The sequence below is a fragment of the Anser anser genome (genome assembly GCF_964211835.1).
Source record: "Anser anser genome assembly, chromosome: 7".
Classification (NCBI taxonomy): Eukaryota; Metazoa; Chordata; class Aves; order Anseriformes; family Anatidae; genus Anser; species Anser anser.
The window spans coordinates 7,613,519-7,631,141 of NC_139727.1; the positions used below are offsets into that span (position 1 = coordinate 7,613,519).

Here is a 17,623-nt window from a genome sequence, read left to right on the forward strand (position 1 = left end):
TGCAAAAGAAGCAAGGTAGTACCTAGTGCTAACGCTCTGTTCTCTTCCTCATGTCTACTGTGCACTGGCTTTTAGGGAGGTAGATGATGGGGCACTTGAAGCAGAACTGTTTGTCTCTTGCTGATTTTGCAAATCTAGAACTAACCCACTGGTTTTAAACATCTCTTCCATATTGCAAGCGCAATGCCTTGAAATCATTGTGCTGCTGCACAAGTCTTTACTAGCAGCTGGTATTGTTGCCAAATGATCTCTGCATATTGATAATAAATTTTTTCTGTTCTGCATGTAACTTTCCCTGGGGTGGTGTGAAACTAGAACACTGAAATGATTTATGAAATGGAAACCTGCTTGAAAGGTCGTATTAGTGGTGGTTTGACAGCTGTTTGGCTTTGTTATTTTAAGCAACTTTTATCATGGTATCAGCTTACAAAAAATAATAATAAAGGGGGTAGAGGATGGGGGGATGAATGTATAGGTGCTGCCACAGAAGACCCAAACATTCAATGCAGAAAGGTCCTGTCTCAGAAATTAATAGGTGCCAAACAGTTGAGCCTCATGTTTAGATCTGTGATAACTCAGTTTAAGAACTCAATACTGTGCTAAAGATGCAGCTTTCTTCTCTGATAGTGTATCCCTTACAAACACTAATGAGAAGTTGAAAGCTTTAACTATTATTTCAGAGTTGCTTTCCATTAGACTTATCTGTAACGGTCTTGAAATTTGCATTCAGGGATCTGAGAAATTTTGTTTTGCACCCTTGCTTATGGATTCTTATGCTAGTCTTGCTTTTGGTTGGGAAGGAGAAATGCCAGGGAGGCATGGGCAGTCCTGCTGAATCTTTTAGCTAGAAATCCAAATCGTGGTGTTGAAATAAAAATTCCAGAGAACTTACTGGAAAGCTCATGTGCTTCAAGACTAGAGAAAACTCAATAGCAGTTGTATCTTCTTTAATTGTGCATTCTTGGGGGGAAGGAGTGTCTTGAGGTGTGGACTTAAGTGGTTTAAAAAAAAAAGTGGGGTAAGTACTTTATGGGAAAAAAAGAACTTGACAAGAACGATGCATTACAAGTAATCCCTACTTTTGGTCAAAAGAAAAAGTAATCCCATCCAATACATTATACAGAGAGGAGCCTAAAGCAAGCGCCAGAGCTCCATGGGCTGCCTGCGGATGCCCCCGGGGGTGGCAGAGCGAGGACTGTTAGCCTGGCGGCTGCCTGCTCTGCTGTGCCAGCGGCTTGGTGCAGGCGGCCCTGGAGCTGCTCAAAGTGCCTTTCAACTTCCATTCCCCGTGTCCTCACAGCTGTGCACTGCTCGTGGTCGGGAGGGTAGTGAGCATCTCGCCACAGTTCATGGCGGTTCCTGGACCGAGGCACAAGCTTGTAGCTGTTGCGTGCTGCGCAAAGAATACGAGCTGTTACTCACCCAGTTCTGTATGCAGATAAGGATTAATAGCGTACTGGGATTGATTGTGAATTACTTAGTTTGTTGATGTATCTCAAAATCAATTCACTGATGTGTAATAGCTTTGTATTGTTATTTTAAATGCTGGTATTACCTTTCTTGGGGCTCAGTGTAGTAAGATAAGAGTTGTTCCTAAAGGAAACTTTTTTTTTCCATGTAGATTTGCACTAATGATGGTTGGAAATGTCTTTATTTTGTAACAAAGTTGACTGTAAACAGGCTAGAAAATGTTTTCCAGTGACAGCAGCTTTTCCTGGCTACTTCAGTATCAACATTTGGCATTATCTAGTTGCTCGGCTCAGTGCATTCTTGAATCGTTTTCAGGAAAAAAAACTCCATAGGACTTAGATTTGGAAGCAGACAAAGATTCTTTCTGTACTTTTTTTTCATCTTTAATGTTCAGTTTTTTCTGCATGAACAAAAATGTTCTTTGAAGAGATTTGTGCCCTCATGGAGAGTGGAACACTTTGGTTACGAGTGTTTCCTGCTGGTAATTTGTGAGTGGGCTCTGGGTGTGGGCAGAGTCCCCAGAGCGTTCCTGGGCATTGTGTTCAGCTCCTGACCTGTCGGCACTGTGCTCCAGAGCTATTATTACAGCTCATTTCAATAGGCGCAAGGTTGTTTAAAACAAATTAATTTGGGTTCTGGTAGCAGTGCTGCTGCAGGGCTAAGGTTTCACTGGCCGAGTTGTCTCCAGCCAGACCTGGTGTTTCTGTGCGCTTCGCATTGATGTTTATATAGCTATGGCTCGCCTACGGTAGCTGCTTCAGAGTAGGTCAGGTAGGTCCCTGCATGCTGCAATCATATGTGGTGTTCCCTTTTTGCTGCGTTTTAAACTACTGAACTTCAATAAAATTGCGGGGGATGAAAGTTGAGAGAGCACCTTTGTAAGACAAGCTTTCAGTCTGTCCATAAAATGGACAGAAAATGGGATTTAACTTCCCCGCACAGCTAGCCAGCGCATCACAGCCAGGCGAGGTGCCACCGACTGGCAACTGCCTCCGGATTCCCCATGTTGGCGTGAGTCATTCTGAGCTGATAAAAGCATTCGGTCTAGTCATAACTCGCCCCAGTAAAGATTCACAATAGCTTCAAGAGACTATCTCAGTCCCCATCACTTTCTGAGCTGAGGCCGTCAGTTTGGTGACATCTGGGTTTTTCTGCACATTATCTGTTTTACTGGATCGCTAGCGGCGGGCAGGCTTGGGGTGAGATCTTAGTCTCTGTGAAGTTGCTGGGCGTTTTACCACTGACCTCAATGCTCCTTTCTTCCCCGACACGTTATTTCAATACCATGTATTTCCATTAGAGATACCATCTGGGAGCACTGGCGGGTTGGCCCTAATGGCTGGTGGGTATGGGAGGTGATTGCTGGCATTGCTGCTGGCCCCGAAATCAGGTGGGGGGGAAGTGGTTGGGCCTCGGTCCCCAAAATTGTCGCTGCCTTGTATTGCTGCTACCTGTTTACTGCAGAAGACAGAAGCCTCCTTTCAACCCGTCTGCTTCATGTTTCAGCCTCTCTCCCGTTGCCAAGAATATTTTTACTCTGCATCCAGAGAAAATGAATTCATGCCTTCAGGATTTGTACTCTTCGCTCCGTGCTATGTGATAGCAACCCAGTGAGATACGCAAGTGGAAACTGCATTAATGATTGATAAAAGCTGAGAGCTGTTTAATTTTTTTTCCTGTTTAATGACTATCAATAATTTAATGCATTTACTGTATGTTTTTAAGAAATAACACCCGTATTAGAGGCTTGGGTTTAATGGGCTAAATGATTCAAGCCTCAAAAGATACTGATTTCCAAGGCGCAGCGTATCCCCTTTTTGCTGAGGGATAGGACAGACAAATACGTGTTGGGCTCAGCAGCTGGTGTCCTGTGTGCCCCCCGCCCACCCTGTTTTCCTCCTGTTTGCTGCACAAGGCAGGAGCCAACCTCCCTGCAGCCGGGTGAGGGTGGCTGCAGCGGCACGGAGCCCCGGGGGGACACTGCAGGCCAGGCCAGGCCATTGCTGCGCACCTGCGGCCTTGCTGCCCCTCGCCCCGCGGGGCCGGGTCCCACGCGGGCACAGCCATTTTGGTTGGCCTGTCAGCATCCGGCCACCGCGGTCGCCTGGAGAAGGGTGAGGAGCGCGGCCCCCGGAGGGAGGTGGCTTCCTCTCCTTTCTGCCTGAAAGGGGAAAACAAAAAGTGATTCCTTCCCCTGACATTTCCTGGGAAGGGAGCGGATTTTTCAAGAGAGGAGAGTCTTCCCCTGTGCTTGGGTGCACTGGGTTTGGTCCTTAAGGCTTTGCATATAAAATATCTGGTATAAAATGTTATTGTGTGTGTGTGTGTGTGTGTTACTTGTGTGTGTACCTTTTACTGGTGGTTAAGAGAACATTTAACTGGTTTCTTTGGTATTGGTGGCCATTGCAGTTAAAGACTGGTAAATAAAAGTCATGTGAAGGTTTGATATAAGCATGTCAACTAAACGCATGAGTAGTGATTTTGTAAACTTAGTTTTGTATCCGCGCAAATACCATTTTGTGAAGAGTTTTTTTGACACAAAGCAGGTGGAGAAATGTCTAGATGTATATTTAAGCTGCAAAGAAGTATGTAAACACCTCTAAATAAAAACATGACATTTAATATATTTGGCATTTGAATGAAAGTGACTCAAATTTAATAAAAAGTATGGTTTCAGAACTGTATTTCATATAAATAAAGAACAGTCTTCTACGTGGACAATGGTTGATGGGTAAGTCTGTTAAGTCCACTAAGACCTTGGGCAAATCAAAGGAAAATGTGAGATCTGTTTTGATTCTTTCTTACCCTGTTTTTATCCTTTGACTATACTTCTCCGACAATATTTTGATAACTTCTTTTTCAGTTATTTGTACTAGATACTTGAGAGAGAGAGAGAGAGAGCGAGAGAGCTTCCTCTATGTGCAGATAGAGTTCTGTGGAAATAATGTTTATATTTGAAGCTTGTTCCTGCAGAAATACCTCCAGTACAGGTGTTTGTGGTGGAAGTGTTTACTCTTTTCTGTGTATAAAGGCACAGGTGTGCATGTGTGCACACATACCAGTGACGGTGATGTTTTCACTTCATATTGAATTGAATGAGCTTTTTTTCTTTGTAGCTTGATCTGTGTGTTGCTGTAGCTGTGTGCGATGTTAAGTGCAGCTTTATTTTCATACGATCTCTGTCTCAGTTACAGATATCAGAAAATGGATTAGAGAAGGAACCTGCCACAGAAGGAGGCGAGGTTCCTGGTTCCAAACTGTAGGGATCGGGGTACAGTCCTGAGAGCTGAGGGAGGGCACCCAAAACCCATGGGTGCTGATAGGGTGGCCCCGGAAGCCATACAGCCTGTGGCCCTGATCTCTGTGTGCCTGGCAGCACCTCCAGAGCCCTGCTTGCCTCTGCCGCTGCCATCGGTGTTGTGGTGAGGTGTGTGAGAGCCCCTGTGGCTTGGTTCCGAGGAACATTTCAACCAGAGGTTGGACGAAAATTCTGTCATGGTGGATAGGAGTGCTTTTATCTTGTGTGTTTGTTTTCTACAAGAAGGAATTGTGATTATTTCTACCTCAATGGTTATTCATGGAGTAGTTACTTTATTAGATGAAGCCTTGTTGAGGAGGTTGAAAACAGACGACTATAAAAACATATTTTATTGTGATATGAACTTGACCTATTTCTATTAGTGTAAGCTGAGCAAGTGTTTATTTTACCTGAAGGAAGGTAGCCATTTGGAAAATGAAGACTGAAGAACCTTGAGAAGACTGGTTTTTGCCCCTCTGAAGTGTGCAAGCTGGTGATCGTGTGCTGTTCTTCTTTAACCCTGCTTTGCCTTATGTTATAAATGAAGCGGGGGGGGGGGGGGATTGAAGTTGGGGGGTTGTTGTTATGTACAGATGTACAGAAACACTCTGATGTTGTTCCTTCCTCTAGTTCTTGTTGTGATAAAGGTAATAAACATAACAGGAGATGCAATAAATCAGAAAGCCTTCCGGGTCAGTTGTGTATGATGGAGGCTACCTTTAACAGGGCAGTTCCCTGGACAGCTGGGAGCAGGCCTGATGTCAAGGGAGTTCCTTGTCACTGTCGCATCACATAAAGGGGATGAGCTCTTTGTTGGCTCTGTGGTTCAGACTGGAAGTGAGAGGAGCTACTTTCTCAAAACTCATTATTTTCTGAGCTTAAAATGTCTCTGAATCAATTAAAATAAGGATTAGATCCTAATGAATATCATGCAGGATCATTTAACTGTGGGAAATGGGATAGATTTAGTTAACACCTGGAAAAAAATGTGTATTTCCATTATACACCAAGAGGAATGCATTTGGCATTGATCCTTTGGAAAGAAGGGTTTCCAAACCCTTTGGCACTGGTCCTTTGGGAAGAAGGGAAGTCGAGGTTGCATTTCAGAATAGCTGGTCCAGTTCTGAACCTTCAGTTCGAGCACTGTCCAGAACTGCCATGTGTAGTGCAAGACTTGGTGAAAACCCAGCTCTGGCTGGGGGAATTGAGGATGATTTTTATTAAGCTTGATATAGGAAAGTAACTTGGCTGAATCTGCTGCAGAAGTTGACTCACACGCCATATGAGGGTGTTTGTCTTAACATATGCCTCCTCACTTATCTAATGTTGATGTCAATGATTTGTTGGTTTCCATACCATGTTTCCCAGTTTTCTGTTTGTTTCCTTCCTGTCGTAGCAGTAGACCCAAAACATTTTGACATTTTTCTCAAATAAATTATCTCTGGTCCTGCCAGAAATTGAGTCAAGTCTTTTTGTATAGTACGTCATTTCACTAGATTTCTCCAATTAGATTTTGACTTTTAGGTAATGCATTATTTCTGCTCATTTTAATTCATTTTTTATTGCCTGAGGATTTGAGAACAGAACAATTTCACTTTCTTTGAGGGAAGTGATGTCTGAGTCAAAACTACATCCCTAAGTGGTACTTATGACAGATTCCTGTCTTTGAGGATGCTGTTAATAAACTTTAGCTTTTTGCACTTAGCCTTCTTTTTGCCACCTTGATTTTATGTTTGACTAAAAATATGCTTCCTCTGAATCTTGTGCATCGACTCTAAATTTTTTCTTTTGGCAGTAAGAGGATGAAAGTGTAAAATTTTTAAGCACTTGAAATGTAACCAATATATCAATTCTTAACAGACTTTACCTGACTTATGGTGGGGAGTTTCTCTTAGCAGAGAGAAAAATGCTGTCTAAAGCATTCTTCTGATTTAATAATGGGGGAAAAAAAGGGGGAAATGATGCATTAGACTTGGGGATGCAAAACGAGAGGGTGTTTGGGGGGTATAACATATAGTGACCGGGTGTTCACTGAGCTGCTCAGCAGGTAGAGCGTAGCAGGTTGCCTCAGGACAGCTGCGTGTCAGCAGCAACTCACGGAAGGTCACTCCTTGCTGTGTCTCTGCAGTGAGGGCTGTAGTACCGTGTCCCCTTCTTTTAAGTGTAAGAGTATGAGTACTCCCAATGTTGGCTTAAGTTGCTTTGCATCAATTAGCGCAAAGGGGACTGGAGTCTGACGGCAGGTGGGAATGCCAAGGGGACGTAGGACATCAGGCAAGTGGAATAAACCAGTGTGGGAAGGAAGGTTCGCCTGCAGGGAACAGGCTGGGGAGGCACAGTCTTGAACAGGTCGACTTTGTCTTGGATTCCCTTCTTCTGCATAGTCAGATATTGCATGACCTATTTATGGTGAGTGTAACAAGGTAGAGGAGGTTTTGAGTCACTAATCTTGTTCTTTCTCTCCTTAGTGCGTGTTTTTCCTTTTTTGTGATCCTTATTTAGTTTTTCATTGTTTATTTACACTGCCATTGTTACTTCATGAATTCTTTAAATCATTGCCTATCTAGAGGGGAATCTGGACAGAATTAGTCTTGCAGCTTTAAGTCTTGCTGACAGGAGGAGGGAAGAGCAGAGCTTTTGTCCTTGAGAGAAATGCAGGAACTGTGGCCATTTGGAATCAGACAGACGTGGTCGGCCTGGAGGGAGATGTTTTTATAGAAGTGCTGCGTGGTCTGCTGTGTTCTGTATCTGTTGGAACTCCTTGTACCTACAGAATCTCTTCTGGGAGACTAGGATCCACTATGCCATTCTGCACTCTTGGCAGGCAGGATAATTGTCTTGTATGTGTGTGATGGAGGTGTGTGCAGAAGTCTATCGTAGGCTTCTTTCCATGTTTTGAGGTCTTGCATTTGGATTTTCCATGGGACAGAAAAAGGGCAGTGCTTTCTGTGTGAATCTGAGCTAACAAAAAGTGATGGAGAACAGACTGGATGTGTTTCCCTGTGCTCGTTCCCCACGGAGGACCTTGAGTGGATTGCCATTTCCTCAAATATGTTAATGGCTTGCATGCACCCTTCAAACTAATTTTCCACTTGATTTTCCTGCCTTTCATCAGAAGCAGGTACTGGAGGTAGGGAGGGGCCCATTAAATCTGGATGTCGGTAAGTTTCCTTAAATTCCTGGTCAGAATGGGGCAAAGAGAGAATCTGAGGTGACGGATTATGGTTTTATGGCAGTGAAGCAGGAGAAAAAATGACTTCTAAACGGCATTTTTATTCACAAGAATGCTTTTTGGTTCCCTTTCCCTTCATTCTGGTATTTCATTTTTTCTCTTATTTATTGAAAGATTCAATGTAGCTGGAGTAAGTTGTCTAAAGAAAATAGGTTGTTTTAAGAAGAAGAATAGTTATATCAAGCAAAAGAAATAGAAGTTATGACTGGTTGCACATGCACATGCCTCGTAATTCTAGATATGATCCTTGCAGTGCAGAGTACATAAGCACTTGAATGTCAGTGTATGCCTGTATGTTCAGGATACAAGTTGGAATTTGCCTTTTGCCAACTACTTTGATAGTAAAAGTGGTTTATTTAACTTACTACACAAGTGGGTACGAGTGTGGCTGAAGCATGTTTACTTCTCTCTTCTCTACTACTGAATGCTCAAAAATATTTTTGGTTGGGACTTTATCCTATCCTGATTATGGGACTTTATCCCAATCTGGGGTGAATCCATCTTCGTTTTCTTAGTAGTAGGTGGCTCAGCCTTCATATTCCTTATTTGAGTTGATGATAGGAGACAGAACAGCTTGAGCTGATATTTTGGGGCTGGGGAAGGAGAGGCACGGTAGCTCATTGAAGTAGTTGTAATCTGCAGCGTCTTAAAAAGAACAGAACTAATACTTATCGACAGATACTTATTTTTTGTTTTGTTTCCCCCTTTAGGGAATACTGTTGTGCTGAGGAAGAAAACAACTCCAACCCCCTCCTCCCCCTTTCCTTGCCTGAATTAGAAGCTCCAGGAATGTGCTAATTGGCGGCGGCCTCTTCAAAAAGGTAAGAGGCAATTGTTATTTGCTCACTGAGGTGTCTTGCCTGTTCGGTTCCTCTTGCAAAGATGGGTGATGTTAGAAGAGGCTTGTCTACATAAAGTCTCCGGGTTAACATGGGTTGCTCTTCCTTTGCCTTTTAACAGTCTGATGCAAGCAAAATATTTGTGCACTTTGTGCTTCGCTTCGTTGTGCGGGATATGGTCCCTCATGAAAAATTGGAAGATGAGATAGATTTTTAAATACTTGTGGGGAAAAAATAAATAATGTAACTCTTGTACTGTGGACTGATTAACTAAGTCTTTGAATATTAGCTTAGATGAGAAGATACTGAGTTAGGTCTAAAGAAGCCGAGTTGAAAAAATATAATCTCATTAAGTTTTTCTTCTTATTTTTTAACTTGGCTGTCTTTTCTGGGGTCTTCAGTGGTTTCATGGCTGCTTGTACCACAGGCAGATAAGATATGAACGAACACCAGCTCCATATCTGAACGGTGTTTTGTGAAGAGTTGCGGACAGGCGGTAATTCTTTACCTCACCAGACTTAAGGTTTTGGGCAGAAGTGCAAAATATGGTGGGTGAGAATTCAAATCAAGTACCTTTTTTGTAGTATCTCCAAGCAATTACATTTTGCAGTTACATCTTATGATGCAATCCACGTCAGTCTTTCCATTTCCAGACATAAAATTTGCAAGGGTGTATGTGCGCTGTAATTCATAGAGCATAATGGGATGCTTGAGTAGACTGAAGTAAGCTGCTGGACAAATTGCATGTATATTTTAATACTGAAACTCAGCGTTTAGATTTGTATTTCTTCAGGAGGTAGCTGCAGTACTTTGAGATGACATTCTGACTCTGTGATCGAGGCACATGCTTCTTGTAGTGGAGGCAGTGTCTTCTGTTTAGACCTCAGCCATTGCAGTTCAATTTGATGTCTTAGCCTAGCACTGAGAAGGAGTTTATGCGAGCTTGCTAGGTTCTGAATTTGGGAAGCCAATGCATGATGTATGTCTTTCTTCTAGATATGTTCTGTGGTACTAACCTTTGTGAAGGGTTTGGGGAGACATTGCAATGCAATAATGTCTTAAATTGTACCAGTGAGATTTGTCAGAGTTCATTTGTCAGACCCCTCAGACTGACTAAGTACACTAACTTATCAAGGATAAGCTGCAGACAGGTAATGTGCCTTGGGATGTTCTTTCTCATTCTCCATCTCATTCGTGATGGTGCAGAGGCAAGCTAAGTCTTTATTGAACGGCTGCTACCAGCTGCCTGGCTACCTTCTGCAATAAAGCTAATGACCTAATGGGCAAATGTTTCTTTGAGACCTTCAGTGGAAATGGAGACAAGGAGAAACATACAGACCAGCTAAAGGGTTCTTGAGGAGTTTGCAATTTCCCCAGGGCCCTGTCTATGTAATTACCTGTCTATCGCTTTGTCTCCTATCTTTTAATGCAGGAGGAGTGTCAGACTCCAGGCTGCTAATCTTTGTTACTATGGAAAGGCTGCTTACACTCCTCTTCTTGCACTTCAGAAATGGCAATCGCTGGTCCCCAGCTGGTTCTTTGAATTTAACTTAAAAATGGATGATAGCTTTTCTCCTTGGTGCCAGACTAAATAATGCAGCTGACTGCGCTGTTGCAGGCAGGCATTGCCTCTGCTGCTGACGCTGTGGTGTGTTGGGAGGACAAGCCCACAAAAGCTGCCTTGTAGCTGTTGGACCCGTTTTCCCCCAGACAAGTCAAGGGCTCTAAAATTCCTTTTGAAACACAGAGTCTTGGGGCACACCGAGACATGGGAGCCTTGGCTGAGCTGCAGGTGTGAAGGAAAGCTGTTGTTAAGATTCATAGCTCCAGCCGAGTTTTTGTACGGTTTCTGAATGCCTTCAAACTCCCTGGCTTTGGGGCTGTGGCACGCAAAAACTCTGCAAGCTGTTTGGTGGGATTGTGGACATCAGCTGTTGCTACTGCCTCCCACCAGCATGCGTCTCACGCAGTGATTTGCAGCGGAGGCAAGTTCTTCTGTCTTCTGTCTGTGCACAACCCCTCAGTCGACCCTTGGTCATTTCTCTGTGTCTGAGACATCTGTTTGTTCTTCTTAGACAGTGCTGGAAATCTGGAGGAGATTCCTTGCTTGCTGCTGTCCTCCTCCTTCCCCTGCATGTGCTTCCTGAGTTGCAATGTCAGGCAGATCATCCCTCCAAAGTTGTCATTTGGGAACGGCTCCAGCGCAAACACCTCGTCTGCATGCGTTCCTTTCTGTGTTAGCGAGGAGAGGGAGACAGTCCCCATGCTGGCCGGTAGTGGCCCTTTCCAGCTGCTGCAGCACCAGCTCACACGCCCAGGAAATGTGTTTTTAAGTCCCTTTGCCGTACCTTTGTAAAATGTCCTTTAACTGTCTTCAAGTGCATGGTATTTAAGCAAGAGTCTGTATTATCAAATGCCATCGTGCAGTCTGTATTCCTTGGGGTGAAAAGCTTTGGGAGGAAAGGCTGGGTGTGATACTGAAATTTGAGAACCAAAGCTAAAGGAAATTCTTGCCCATGTGTGAGACTAGAGCAGGGTCAGGAAAGGTGGGGGACGGGGAGGCCCCTGCCCTGGTTAGTGTTGAATGGGAACAGAGAGGAGGGCAGAGGCAGGGCAGGGACAGGGCAACAACAGATCAGGTTTGGCTAGTGGCCCGCAGCTTATGGTGTTTGCGCATTTAATGCTGAGCTTTCCTTCCCCATCTTTAACTAAATGTGTGCAAAGATTGTTTTTGATCATTTTTTTGTTCCTTGAAAGAGCAGCCATATCTCCATTCAGATTGTTTCAGAAATCGTGTTCATTATCCATGCATCTAGTATGATGATTTTGCACTGATTTTGAAAGAACTTCTGTTGTCATCCCCCCCTTCTTTTTTTGCCCTGTCATTTGCATCAATCTGAGCCATCTCCAAAGGAAAGGTGATACTGCTGCCGGCTAGCATTTCAGGTGGGTGATACTGGATGTTAAGCAGTGTGCCTGTAATAAGTTACCTGTCAGTGGGAAACTTACCCTGTTTGTATTTCTCTTTTCATACATAAATCAAGGTCATAGTTCTTGTGCCTTTGTAGAGCATTTCAACAAGGTATTTGTTTCAAGTCTTTTTTTTTTTTTTTCCCCCCTCCTAATCCTTTGAGAAGTTTTGGGTTAGGATTCAGTGACTGTACTCAGTAAAATGTAAATCCAGTAAGTGTCTATCAAAGCTTTATTGCACCTTACAAGAGGTTCTTCCAGAGTCCTGTTCATAGCCTTAACCTTCTCCCAGTTTAAATTGGGACTTTACCACTGCTTAAGGTCTTTAAGTACTTAATTAAATTCATTAAAGTTGAGTCTGTGCTATCTTGTTTTCTTTAAATTTCTGATTTTTTTTTTTTTACTTCATGAAAGTTACATGTTTAACTTTTTTATTCTGGTATGGATAATGTTTAATCTTAAAAATCTTACTTGAGAAGAAAAGCAATTTCCAGCAGTGTTTTTAAGGATGCTTGTATGTCTAGAATGTGTTTAGTGAATTAAAATTCACAAAGCTGGATGCTTACTTTATACCTTCAACATGATAGTTTTACACATCCTAGACAGTTTTAAACACACCAAGTGGAGAATTCAGAGCTGAAATTAACTTGTTTTTTAAATCACTTCTTTCACATGCAAGTTCAAGAAATGTTGAGAAATAAAGCAAAAGTCTGGCATGTACAGGCACAAGAAGCAAGGTTAAAACTGTAGTAAGGGATATAATACCGAATTTTTTTATCCTCTGAGTTCTCTGGGCCAGCCCTTAGCTGAGGGTAGCTTTCACAGGTCCCCTGAGGTGAATAGGGTAGCAAATGGGGTTGCAGGGGAGAGGTAGTGAAAAGACAGCACAGGGTTGCTGCAGGGCATCTGTGGGTGCAGAGGGCTTGAAGGTGTTGTCTTTTGCATGTCGTGGAGCTATGGCCATGGTCAGTTGAAACCCTGCAGTTCTTGAGTGTTAGCAGAGCGAGCTCTGGTGCCCGCGACCCTCCTCCAGTTTCAGTGGTTACAGCCCGCCTGCCTCCATTGCCCTTGGTGCAGTGGTGCTCTGTATGCCCGGTGGTTGAGCTGTTTGAGGTGTACAGGCTTACGCTGAATACACAACTGTGAGTGCACTTTGAGAGGCAGATGTTAGGTGGTGCGACGCGTTCCTGGGCCAGGGCCTGCCCTCCCCTGCTCGCCAGCCTGGCGCGGTGCAGGTCGGTCACTGCTCAGCTCCTCAGCGCCCACACAGCAGGCTTGCAGGAATGCTTCTGGAGGCCTGCTGTCTGCCCTCCTTCACCCCCTGTGCGGCTGTGTGCCCAGAGCTTGGAGGTGGCTTCTTGTGCTCTCTGAAGCTTCGCAGGCCTGCGAAGAGGAGCTCCAGCTGGAAAGACTCGCAGTGACTGCTGCAGAGCAGTGGGAGTACAACCCGGCAGTCTGCAGGATGAAGTTTTTGGAAAGAGCCTGTGGTGCTAATCCATAATTAGTGGCTGAGAGGAACAAAGTATAACGCATGGATATTAGCGTAGGTGGCAGGTTTTGGTATGGCTTTTGCTTATATTATGTGTTAGTCTCTCAAAAAGAAAGCTGGAAGGCCAAATCGGATTTGAATGTTTTTGTTGAAGCTAGCAATGGAAAAAGACCTAGTTTGTTGCCTTGTTTGCTTACCGGTGATGACTGTTCTCTTCTGCTAGGGAACAACTCATCTTGGTACATATTGCTCCATCCTTCAGCTGTGCAAAGATGCCTGTGTGTTCCTTAGGTACATCAACAATTGGAGTGTTCAGAAAGATTTTAGGGGAGAAATTTTGCTGGCTTGTTTTTTGCTATTAGTAAGTATTTCTAAGTGAAAAATCCTAAAACAGTGGTTTCAAAACCACGTTTCCTGGTGTTGTTTGTCTGCTTTCTACCGTCTGCATGGTTTAAGGTGTAGAAAACATGGTGCTGCTGCCAGGGAGCTGGGAGGCCTGGGTGCTATTTGGAGCTCTGGCGATGGTGCTGGGATCATTGATCTTGCCTCTTCCCCATGGGAAGACGTGCTAAAACCCTGTTGAATTAGCCCAAGTATTCCTGTACAGACCTGCCTTAGCCTCTTGTCAGATGTGAGACAGAAGTCTGTGGGAAGCCATGTGTTTGTGAGGAAATTTTGTCTAGAAAATCCTGTACAGATTTGAACTGGCTGGGTAAATTTGTACTGGGAAATGCTTTGTAACATGTGGTCTGAAACATTTTTGATCTGGTGCTGATGGCCTTAAAAGCCAGATGAACCACATCACTGACTCATGGTCACTTACTACGCTGCTGTGTGATGTAAACCAGAGCTTCCTTTGGTGCCTTCCCACATACAGTGCTGTCTGGCTGGACTGTGAATTTCAGGCTTGTGCTTATACTCTACAGTTGATAACCTAAACATGCTCTTTTCTTGAAAGAGATCTTGTACATTTCTTGTAACTTAAATAAAAAGCTTCCAGTAATTTTGGTACTATTCTACCTATGGTTTACCTTTGTGGAAAAGGAAATACGACCTGTGTCTTGGGGTGACCAAAGAAATTTTATTTCCACGTTTCCTCACTTCCTTCTCTCCCCCACCCCTTCCTCAAACTATGAGCTCATTATGATTTTAGGTGGTCTGATGATCTTTCCGTCTTCTCTGTGATGGTTATCACAAAAGAAAGGATGCTTAACTTTTCAAGGAAGAGAAACAAAGAAAAGGGAAGGTTTTTAGCTTCCCAAACACCTTTTGGATATTTGTGACATTCATAAAATCAGTTGAACAGAGATGAAAACTAGGTATACGAAAAGAAGCACTGTTTGCCAGCAAAATGAGCAGCTATATTTCAGTCTTCAGATGCTTGGCTAAAGAACAGTAACATAAGCTTTTTTGCTGCTAGAAATTGAGAATTTGGCCGTAATATGCAACTGTAAAATCTGTAGGCATATAGTGTAGCAGAAGCTGTCTTTATTCATATACAGCACATGGTATTTGGCTTGGGAGAAAGTTCTTCGCTCTCGAAGAAAGTCGGGGTTCTGTGTGGAACTGGCTGCTGTTTGTGCTTCATATTTAAAAGTCTGTTTTATTCCAGAAAGACAAATTAATCGTGGGTGCTATTGGTACTGTTTTCTTTTTTTTTCCTTGTTCCCAGCAACCCACTGTATTTACCTGGCTGTCGTCTTTCCATGCTGTTTATTTCTAAGCTTGTGATCATGATTACAGTGAGAAGTAGATGAAATTCATCTGTATATTCCAGCAGAGAAACTGAACCTTTCATGACTTCAACCTGTGGGACCTTTCCCTCCTCACTTCTCTATAAAAGTATTTGTGATATGCTCAGAGCAGTCTTGGGGTGACAATCCGAATTGCCTAATAAGATACTGTTGGTTTAGGAAGAACGGGGAATAAAAGGAAAGGGATGGCAGTATGCAAGTGGTGGTTCACCAGTGTCACGTTAATAGAATCCTCAAATCAAGTGCTCATTCACTTTAACCAGAGGTTAATTAATCAGAGTGAGTAGATAAAATGATAAGCTGCCTTTAATGAAGTGAAGCAGCTTTATTAGCAGTAAGCAAAATGCAAAATATTTGGTCTCTGGCACATGTGGCTATCACGGGGGACTGTGCTTTGCCACCAGCTTTGGAGTGCACTAGCCTTTTTCTCGCTGCACTCTGCGGGCTCTGCTGTCTGTGTGTGAGTCTGTGGCCAATTCAGAACGCAGGAGATCGAATCAAATGGGAAGTAGGTATAACATTTAAAAACAGAAAAAGTAATGTTCCTCACAGATCGATCTTCATGCTAGAGACCATCATTTACCAACTTTCATGCTTCATTTGTTGATATTTTTCTTTGTAGAAAGCAGGCTTTACACACACACAGCAAGCAAGCAAGCAAACAACCCCCCTGCGTGGGTTTACAAGAGTGCTGCAGTTGGAAAGGAAGCAATATGATCCTGCCTGGGAACTGCTAGCATAGCCTGAAACCCGTCAGCAGTTACCTGCCAACTCGCAGTGTATGGACAGAAACGCACCAGGGAGGTGCTACCTGTGTCTTTAGGTGGAGGGCCAAAGCCTGCCTGTCACTGGCTATTAAACCGAAGCAAATTTGCTTACTCTTGTTCAAACGATCTTCAGTCCTCAGCAGTGCATCTGTGCCGTTGTGGTGTTTGCCAGTGTCTCTCCCGAAAAACTGTAGAAGCCATCGAATGTGTGTCAGTGTGCCTGGCAGAGCAGGGCTGTAATAGCAAATACCCACAGAGTCGAAGATGAAGTAGATGAAAAAGAATGCATGTTTATGAAGATGCAGGTCTCTGGAATGCTGAAGTCATTTACTCTGGGCTAAGATGAATCGGTTTAAATGTCTACGTTTCAGCTTAAAATTAACTCCACTTATGACTAGATATAAAGATTGTTTCTCACGTACAACTCAGAATAGCAGTTGGTTCATGAAAGTCACCTCACAGGTAAACCCATTACAAATTAGATATGTGGTAAGGTTACTGTACTTGTGTGATCTGGAGAAGTTCAGCTGGTAGACTTAACATGACTTGATGATAGGATGCTAGCAAGTAATTCGTCTGCCACCAAGCTCACCCCTCCCCAAGCCTGTCCCTAACAGAGCCTGCTTCCCACTGCCATTCGGGTGTCCGTTCCTCCACCCCAACAGCTCTCCCAGTTGGACAGAGTAAGTGGTCTTGCATGCGTAAGTTGAAAGGTTGAATCCACGAAGCAGAGCATGTTGCTATAGAGGGAAACTCTCAAATGGCTGGTGAGAATGATATGGGGAAAAGGTACTGAGATCCTTGAAAGCACACTGGCAATTTTTGTCTTTACTGTAAAGTGACCTAGTACCCAGCTTGTGAAGGAAAAGCTACTGGTCAGGTGAGGTTGCAGTTACCAGCTGTGGTGATGCTCTTGCTGTACTCTTTAGGAACATAGCGTGCTGCTACTCTACTTACTGCAATTGCAGTGCAGTTGTTGTAGCATGCCTTGAGTCCCTTTTCGGTTTTCTGCTTGGATTTTTTGCTCTAATTACTCTGTGTTGTGAGTCTCAAAGCTTCAGAAGTGAGATTTCTGGATATGTAAAATAGAGTAAGAAATCTTGGACCTTGCCTTTATACTGAAAGTATGAGGTTAATCTAGCACCTTCTGAAAACCTTGTAAATATTTGCCTGGCTATTTGGCAACACTGCTGAACTGGTTGATTAATGCTTAATGTGACTGTTTCTGAAGCATGCGGCTTAGGTCGGGGCTGAGGCTCAGGGTGCAAGCAGCAGTTGCATGTGAAGACATCCCATCTGTGCGCCCTGTTGCCCATTCTCCAGGACTGCCACCCCCGAGACATGCAGGCAGGAGGAGTTGGGTGACACAGTGGTGTCCGCTCTGGGCAAAGTCAGCTGAGCCTATTTTGGCAGTGGTGACATTGGTTTGAGCTGTCCTGGCTGACTCTTTCTGCCCTGCTGCTTTTGGCTGGTCCAGCAACAGTGTGGTGATCCCTGACTTCCAAGTGATGGTGAGCATCTGAGTCTCTAATATTCTACAGAGCATTTGGATATGGAAGACTTCTGCATATATAGAAATGGCACCAGCAGGCAATTGTTAGTAACTGGTCACCGAGGAGGAGTAGCCTAGAGGTTAGTGACAAATCTGGAGATGAGCATGTTAAAAAAAAAATATGGTAGCTTCTGATACCTGTCATAGCTTGATGATTTAACAGTACCCCTTCTTGTATTGTATTGCTGCAAATGTTCTGAATGAACGTTTTTTTGGCATTGGAAAGTTAGCAGACAGATTAAATAGAAAAAT

General features: G+C 43.6%; 1 protein-coding gene across 19 annotated transcripts in view; it reads left to right on the forward strand.

Moving 5' to 3' along the window:
- ZMIZ1 (zinc finger MIZ-type containing 1) overlaps positions 1-17,623 on the forward strand; it is a 353,245-nt gene that overhangs the window by 45,903 nt on the left and 289,719 nt on the right. For all 19 annotated transcript variants that reach the window (XR_014586502.1, XM_083843109.1, XM_083843093.1 and 16 more), the window contains exon 2: positions 8,711-8,821. The gene's annotated coding sequence lies outside the window, so the exon portion shown is untranslated. The remainder of the gene's footprint in view (positions 1-8,710; positions 8,822-17,623) is intronic.